The sequence below is a fragment of the Carex rostrata genome, chromosome 23, assembly GCF_964058835.1.
Source record: "Carex rostrata chromosome 23, lpCarRost1.2, whole genome shotgun sequence".
NCBI classification, from domain to species: domain Eukaryota; kingdom Viridiplantae; phylum Streptophyta; class Magnoliopsida; order Poales; family Cyperaceae; genus Carex; species Carex rostrata.
In genome coordinates, this window is record NC_135940.1 from 385,218 (window position 1) to 394,264 (window position 9,047).

The 9,047-nt window shown below is 34.8% G+C and overlaps 1 non-coding gene across 1 annotated transcript; it reads left to right on the plus strand.

Annotated features, from left to right (window-relative positions):
* Positions 1 to 1,868: 1,868 nt before the first annotated feature.
* Positions 1,869 to 1,941, plus strand: TRNAV-UAC (transfer RNA valine (anticodon UAC)). Its single transcript has one exon. It is a non-coding gene; the product is annotated as a tRNA-Val (tRNA).
* The last annotated feature ends 7,106 nt before the right edge of the window (positions 1,942 to 9,047 follow it).

Sequence of the window (9,047 nt, forward strand, 5' to 3'; positions counted from 1 at the left end):
AAAAGAGCCATGAATGTTTCGTTTGACCGCACCATTTACCGAGAAATACAATTGGCTTGAAAAAATTAAGGAGGAGAAACGTCTGTCGAACCTCCACCTCCTGGTTCACAGCCCCTTCCTCCCCTCGGGACCCCCAAACACACACCCTCCATAGAATTACATAAAGAAGAAAATGGTAAAGTACCAATATCAAGACAGACTAGGCATGTCATAAACCAGCTAGTTGTCATTTTTCCTAAGCCGAGATACCTAAACTGAGATGGACTGCTGCCTTTCAGAAAGCCGCACGGCCTAAGAAAGAAATAGAAGGGCCCTACAACCTCACGGAGCAATCGCATCACTTGCGATTATGCATGAACGCCAAAGAAAAGAAGTTCTGGACTTTGGCATTGGTAGTAGAGGTAAAACAATATTGCCGAGATCAGCCTGACATGCCCATAGATGAGGCAATTGCATTTGTGGAGACCTATGGTAGAAGCATGGCCAATCACAGTGCCACCAATGGGCCAACTACGTACCGCAAGGAATTCAAGCAGATATATATATGTAAACCATAAAGGAGTTTGGAAAATGCTCATTGTGTACTATTTTATGTGTAAAAAAGAATCTTGAAAAGAAGAATAAAAAATCTGAATGTACGTAGCTCATTCTTTGAAACTTAATTCTATTTAATTTTTACTTATGTGTTGTTCAGATTTGTTAATTAATTTATATATGTACAAATGCACGTACGTGCACCCGCTCATTAGAGAAGAACGTTCTTCTCTAATGAGCGGGTGCACGTACGTGCACGTACAAATCGCATCACTGGCGCCGGTTTTACTGACGCCGCTATAACAGTCGGCATAGGGGTATTTCAACAGTCAGTGAATGTATTTTTTTGTACTAGTGAACTAGGCTATATATGTAGTTTTCCGTCTTTTTCTTTGTTTATTCTGTAATGTTTTTTTTTAATGGAGAAGAATGCATTTAATCTTATTGTAAGCTAAATCAGAGGTCAATTTTGGTCTTTCAACAAAGTTGATTAATATGATAAATAAACAATTGAAAGAGCACATATATGTTGTAACGTCTAATTATATATATATATATATATATATATATATATATATATAGCTGTAATATATAATTCCATTCCTCAGAATGATCATGGCCTATTACTTTTACAGCAAGCATATTTCATTTAACATGTAACAAGTGCTCTTTTGGAAAATATATATAATCAAATATAGATCCAGCCATTCCTAACATATATAAGTTATCCAAATAGTTAATACATGATTGCTACCGGTTTTATTCCCATGCACGTGATTATACTATAAAGCATATAACATCAAATTAAGCATTTATTTCATATCGATCGTATCGCACATGCATGATAATATATTTCATCTTTCTACGGAGAGACTCATGTTCAATTTATACAAGATGTAAATTAATATGAAAAGAAAAAGATGTCGGCCAGTGTTAATTAATGAAAACACTTATTTTCAAAAAAAGAAAAACATCAAACCAATATTATATATATATATTTTTTTATAATGTTACTAGCTAATAATATGCTGCTAAAATAGGATAGGCGTACCAACCGTAAACTCGTGTCCAAGAAAAATGATAAAAGTTATTACTGGCGTATTGTCTACAGCGCGCATAGTTTCTCATTTAGGAATTTAGGGAAAGAAAAGATATGGTGCACCCCCTTTTGGTGGTAACTTTCATTGCTTAATATTGGATTAATTTTGTTTATATATTAATTAGAATTAGTTTGGGGAGTATGCAATATTGTTTTATGATCGGCAAGTGGATGCATTAATTCCAGCGTTCCAGTACATAGAGCTGTATGGTGATACAAAAAATAAGACAAGAAAGTTGCTGTGGTGTAGTGGTTATCACGTCAGTCTTACACACTGAAGGTCCCCAGTTCGATCCTGGGCAGCAGCATTTTGTTTTTTTGTACACTGGTTGGCTCATGACATTCCAAAGTTTTAATATCTTCTCCTAACTAACTAAGCACCGATGCACTCTACAGCAACACATCAAGCAACAAGCTATCACTACCTAGTTAATTATCAACTTAATTATAATCATGGGCTACGTAATACACTGATAGCTACTATCAGTTTCTCAAAAAAAATAATCATGGGCTACAGATTGTCTGTCATCTATTGAATACAAGATTTATGGGCCGGTGAAGAAATAACAGCCATGTTTTCTGGATCGCTTTTCAGTATCTTTTAAGTTTTAATATCTGATTGATTTTTCTCGAGGGGTGTTATACTGACGAGGTAACAAGAAATTGATCCTACATGCTTTCCCCTAGGGCCTAGCCCCTCTAATATATTTGTAGTGTAGGCTCTAGCACCTAATCATCAGATCGATGAAGTTCAAAAGCACTGACTAACACTTATTGTTTGTAATCGGTACAACCTGACTTTACATGATTTATGAAAACATATATATTTTTCGTAATATCACACACACCTAGCTAGTCCTTACCAAAAATTCTCAACTTGTTATTGTTATGACCAATCTTTTGCATTCCAGTACAGGTTCTTTCTTCAAAATTAATTCTCCTTTACAGCTTTATAGTTGTTTTAGTAAAGTAATGGCAATTAGAGCATAAATTAAATTGTACCGGTTTTTATTAGGATCATGTCAATAGATATTTGAATGTCTATTCTTGTACCAGTATGATTATTATTTGTTTTATTATGTGTACCTGTATTAGTAATTGTTTGTAATCATGAGGGTCGCTGCCAAGTGCTTGAGGTCTAAACTTTTGCAAACCGTGTAAGCATCTGTACGTAGTGTTATGTTATGAGTATATCTGCAAAATTTTCTTATACTGGTAAATTTTAGATGTGTCTCCAAAACAAACCGTGTAGGCATATGTACCTGTACTAGTAGTTGTTTTATGAACTCAAAAAGTTTTTTTTTTTTAACCCCATTTGCCGACTTATTGGGTTAAATAATAATAAAAAAAAAAGAACCTCAATATCAGGGTGCTATCAACAGAGATAGGGAGAAAGCTATGAAACATAAACGTTATTCACATAATAGGTATTGAAAAATAAAGAAGATACCTAACACCTATTAATTATGTCGATATCATTACTAGTACCGGTACCAAGTACATTTATAACCTCTAAATAAAAATCACCAAACATATCTTCAGTCTAAGTATTCCATAATGCAATTTTATTTGACTTGAACTTACATTGTTGAATTTTAGAGATAGATAATATAAAATGAAAAGAGAAAATTATATTGAGAAAAAAAGGTATTCTTCTTATTACAAGATTTCCTATTTATAATTACAAAGCTCCAAAACTAGCCGTTGGTACTATTTCCTATTTTAGTAATGAAGGTACACGTTACCGTTATCTATCTATATCTGTAAATAAGTAAATTTCTATTTCTATATTAATTAAATAATGAGATCTATAATTTAACACTCCCCCTCAAGCTAGGAATGTATATATCATATAATCCTAGATTGCTAGTAATCCTTTCAAATGGATTCGGGTCCAAGCCTTTGGTGAAAATATCCGCAAGTTGATCTTCACTTTTAACATACGGTGTTTCTATTTCTTTTGCTTGAACTTTCTCTCTAATGAAGTGGCAATCTACTTCTATATGTTTCGTTCGCTCATGAAACACGGGATTTGATGCTATGTGTCGTGCCGAGTTGTTATCACAAAACATTTTCATAGGTTCTTGAGTTTTAAACCCCATGTCTGACAAAAGTTGCTTAATCCAAGTTAATTCGCTTGCGGTTGATGCCATGGCACGATACTCCGCTTCGGCACTTGAACGTGCCACAACATTTTGTTTCTTGCTTTTCCATGTGACTAAATTTCCGCCTACAAATGTGCAAAAACCGGTTGTCGATTTTCTATCGAAGCTTCCGGCCCAATCTGCATCGGAATAGCCACATATGTTGTTAGAGTTATTGTTTTTCATCAAAATGCCCCTTCCGGGATTCCCTTTTAAATATCTCAAAATTCTATTTATAGCTTCTAAATGTGGTGTTCTAGGTGAGTGCATGAACTTACTAATTTGGCTTATGGAAAAAGATATATCCGGACGAGTAACCGTTAGGTAGATTAATTTTCCTACAAGTCTTTGAAATTGGTTCATATCTTTTATTGGTTCACCATCTTCACTATTCAATTTATGTTTGTAATCAAATGGGGTAGAGGCCGGTTTGCATCCTAGTTTGCCGGTTTCTTTTAATAAATCAAGTGTATATTTCCTTTGTGAGATAAAAAGTCCTTTATTTGAAAATGCCACTTCTATTCCTAAAAAATACTTGAGGTATCCTAAATCTTTTATATCAAAATTTTCTTTTAATTGTTTTTTGATTGTTTGGATATGTTCAAAATTATTTCCGGTAACTATAATGTCATCTACGTATACTAGAATTAGAGTTGTGTTGGTTCCATCACAATTGGTAAATAGAGAATAGTCGGCATTACTAACCTTAAAATTACAAGAAATTAAATAAGAGCTAAGTTTGTCATACCATGCCCTTGGAGATTGCTTCAATCCGTAGATTGATTTATTTAGCCTACATACCAAGTTAGAATTGTTTTCCAATTTATGACCGGGTGGTAATGTCATATACACCTCCTCTTCAAGTGTTCCTTGAAGGAAAGCATTTTTAACATCCATTTGGTAAAGGTCCCAACCATTATTTACGGCAATAGAGAATAAAATTCTAACGGTATTCATTTTTGCCACCGGTGCAAAGGTTTCATTATAATCTATTCCATAGGTTTGTGTAAACCCTTTGGCAACTAATCTTGCCTTATACCGTTCTATGGTACCATCACTATTATATTTGATTTTATATACCCATTTACATCCAACCGGTTTCTTATTTTTTGGTAAGAGGACTATTTTCCAAGTTTTATTTTGTTCTAAGGCATTAAGTTCTTCTTTCATGGCTTTGCACCAAATTGGATTTTCAATGGCGTCTTGATAATTGTTTGGTTCTAATTTATTTTCAACACAAGTGAGAAATGTATGGTATTCGGATGAAATTTTGTTATAAGAAACAAAATTTTCTATGGGGTATTGAACCGTGTAGGTTTCATAATCTCTAAATCTAGTTGATGGTATTGGTATCCTAGGTGACCTTCTAATTCCTAAATTATTTTGTACTAAACCTTCACTTGTGTTATTATTAATTTCACTAACTTCATTTTCACAAATATTGGTTGGTTCACAATTTAAGTCATCCATGTAAGGCATCACAATGTGGTTGTTTATATTTGTTTGGTCAAATACTTTTTCTTTGAAGTATGGCTCATTTTCAAAAAATGTAACATTTCTAGAAAGATATAATTTTTTGTTAATTGGATCATAACATTTATAACCCTTTTTGTAATATGAGTATCCTAAAAATATAGTTTTTTGTGACACAAAATCAAGTTTATCTTTTCTTTTGATATGCACAAAACTTGTGCAACCAAATATTCTTAAATGGTCATATGTAATTTTTTGTTGGTAGATGATTTCTAACGGACTTTTATTACATAAACCCACACTTGGTAGTCTATTAATTAAATGTGTGGCACATAGTAGGGCATCCGACCAATAAATTTTAGGAACATTATTTTGAAATAGTAAAGTTCGTGTCATTTCTAATAAATGTCTATTTTTTCTTTCCGATACTCCATTTTGTTCCGGAGTATGTATGCAAATTGTTTGATGTATGATTCATTTTTCTCTACAAAGGTTTGAAAATTTGTTGTTTATAAATTCGGTTCCATTATCCGATCTAAAAATTTTGAGTTTGGCATTAAATTGAGTTTCTATAAGACATAAGAATTCAAAAAAACACCCAAACACTTCATCTTTAGATTTTAATAAATACAACCAAGTAGTTTTTGAGAAATCATCAATAAAAATAACAAAATACTTAAATCCATTATATGAATCAATTGGGGCCGGTCCCCATACATCGGAGTGAACTAAATCAAATAAAGCCTTAGTTTTGCTAAAGGAATGTACAAAAGGAAGCTTTGTTTGCTTAGCTAACTTACATGTTTCACAATTCATATAATTTGAATTTTTAAAATCTAAAATACTACTTAAAGTCTTGTCGGATGGATGCCCAAGTCTCTTGTGCCATAGATCAAAATTAACGGTCTTTGCGGAAGCACACAAATTAAATTGCTTGGAGTTCAATAAATAATGTCCGTTTTGTAAAAATCCCTCACCAATCTTGACTCCGGTTTCCCGGTCCTGAAATACGACGTTTTTACAAGAGAAAATTGCATTATAATTTAATTCTTGTGTTAATTTATTTATAGAAAGTAAGTTTATGGGAAATGTTTCTAAGTATAAAACATTTTTAATTAACTTGTTACATAAATTAATTTCCCCTATGCCATTTATTGGTGCCTTCATGCCATTTGCAACTAAGACAAATTTATCATTCTTGGTCGGGTTTATATTTGATAACAATTGTTTGTTACCAAACATATGGTCGGTTGCTCCACTATCTATAATAATTTGGTTAAAAAATAAATCTTTTGAGTTAGAGGCAATACCACATGCACTAGGGGTGTTTTGGCTCCCAAGCAGCGCAGAAAGATGCTCCAGAGCTTGATGCACTTGATCCCCAGCGCCATATCCACCTCCTGACCCATTTATTGACCCGCCAGTGCTATAATAAGCTCCTGACCCGGTTGAACTTGACCCGCCAGCGCAATTCTGCCCCTGACCCGGTTGAACTGACCCGCCAGCGCCATATGGGAACTGACCCGCTAGACCTGACCCGTTTCCGTAAAAAACTGAGTTAACGGGTCCGCCTGGTTTATTGGGTCCGCCTAGATGATCAACATATCTGCCAGAGTGGCTAATGGGTCCGAAATAACCAGTAACGGGTCCGCTATTTGTAATGGGTCTGAACATTGGGTCGCTGAATCCTCCAGAGTGGCTAATGGGTCCGCCTGGATACATGTGGGTTCCCAATCCGACTTGATTAGGACCCGTTAGTCTATTGACCCCTTCTTCTTCGTTTGAAACCGCGTATGTTTTATTTTTTCCACCGTTTCTTCCCCAATTTTGCCCATCTCCTCCTTTCTCTCCTCTAATTTTTTTAGGTTTGAGATGCGGATAGAGAAACCAACACCGATCTTGAGTGTGACCCTCTCTTTTACAGTGATTGCATTTTTCATTTTTGTTTTGATTTGGTCGATTTTGATTGAAATTGGGGTTTTTTACGGCTAAACCACGAATCTCGTGTTCCTCAGATTTTGTGATCTGTAGACCACCCATGACTGACCTCCTACTTTCCTCTTGTTGAATTAAGTTTTGAATTTGAGAATAAGAGGGAAGAGGTACCATAGTCATGATTTGAGACCTTACTGCTTCATAGCTCGGATTTAACCCGGCGAGGTATTGAAAGATGTCATCTTCTTCATCTCGTTTCTGAAGTGTGGTCAGATCTGTGGTTAGAGGCCGGTAAGTCCGAAGTTCGGCCTTTTTCTTCTTAAGAGCACCGAGGTACTCGGTATTACTTCTTGTTCCTTGCTTTTCTTGTTGGATTTCTTGCATAAGTTGATAGATATGGGAAAAATTATTTTGTTGCCCGTACATGGTTTTTACGGCTTCCCACAACTCATACGCCGTGTCGGCCGTCTCGAAGAGGTCGGCTACGGTTGGTTCCATTGACAACATGAGCAAGGTTATGATTCTATCATTTTTTGTTCTCCAATTTTTTGCTGCCTTTTTTTCAATTTCGGTCTTATTTTCTGGATTTACTACCGTTGGCTCTTTCATCTCGCCGGTGATATATTCTAACACCTCCCGACCACTTAGAGCTCTATATGCAGCCTTTGCCCATGATAAATAGTTTTGGCCATTGAGCAAAATATGTGTTAGCTTTTGTTGCCCTTGCCCTTCTTGAGTCATTTTGATTTTTGCAGATTTTTGCTATTTTTTGGTACCGACTAGTTTTGCTAGTTTATGTGGTACTTGGGCGGTATATTTCAGATCTGTTGCTCTGATACCATGTTGAATTTTAGAGATAGATAGTATAAAATGAAGAGAGAAAATTATATTGAGAAAAAAAGGTATTCTTCTTATTACAAGATTTCCTATTTATAATTACAAAGCTCCAAAACTAGCCGTTGGTACTATTTCCTATTTTAGTAATGAAGGTACACGTTACCGTTATCTATCTATATTTGTAAATAAGTAAATTTCTATTTCTATATTAATTAAATAATGAGATCTATAATTTAACATACATATTTTAAAAAAAATAGAAGATATCGTAAAATTCAATAATTATATGTTTTTACAAATTAGTCAAATAGACAAAAAAAATTATTGCTCAACTAACACAACCCTCCTACCAGAGGAAGATTCTTCAGAGCCAATAGATATCAACTAGGACAATGACGACACTGATTTTAGCTCTGATGAATCAATGCCCCGTGAAGAATTAGAGATGGAGGAGAAAATACGGAGGCGGCTAGCATTCTACCAGGAGATGTTCGACGAATCATGTGAACAGCACATGGAAGTTGTTTTTTTCTTATGGGGCCCTTCTTTGTATGAAGATGAACATCTTTGTTGAGTATTTTTGATGAATCTGGTTAATCTTTTCCTTTCAATTGAGGTGATATGGTATTTTTGATGAATCTGGTTACTCCACAATTCTCTAGTGTTGGGGTTGAGAAAAATGCATATAAAACTGTAAATAATTTATGGTCGGCCCAAAAAGGCCTGGCCTGGCCCCTTCAGTGTAGCCTAGCTGATTCTGATACCTTGCATACAACTTAGTCGGATCATAATTAATATCCACTATCGACCTTTAATCAACGCGGTAGTATTGAGTGTAGGGGTGAAAACGGATCGAATACGGATCGGATAGTGATAAAACCATATTCGTATCCGTTTTTATTTTCCGGATACGGATACGAATCGGATATTAATCGGATACGAATACGGATCGGATATTAATCGGATACGAATACGAATCGAATATTAGTCGAATACAAATACGAATACGGATATAAATCGAATTT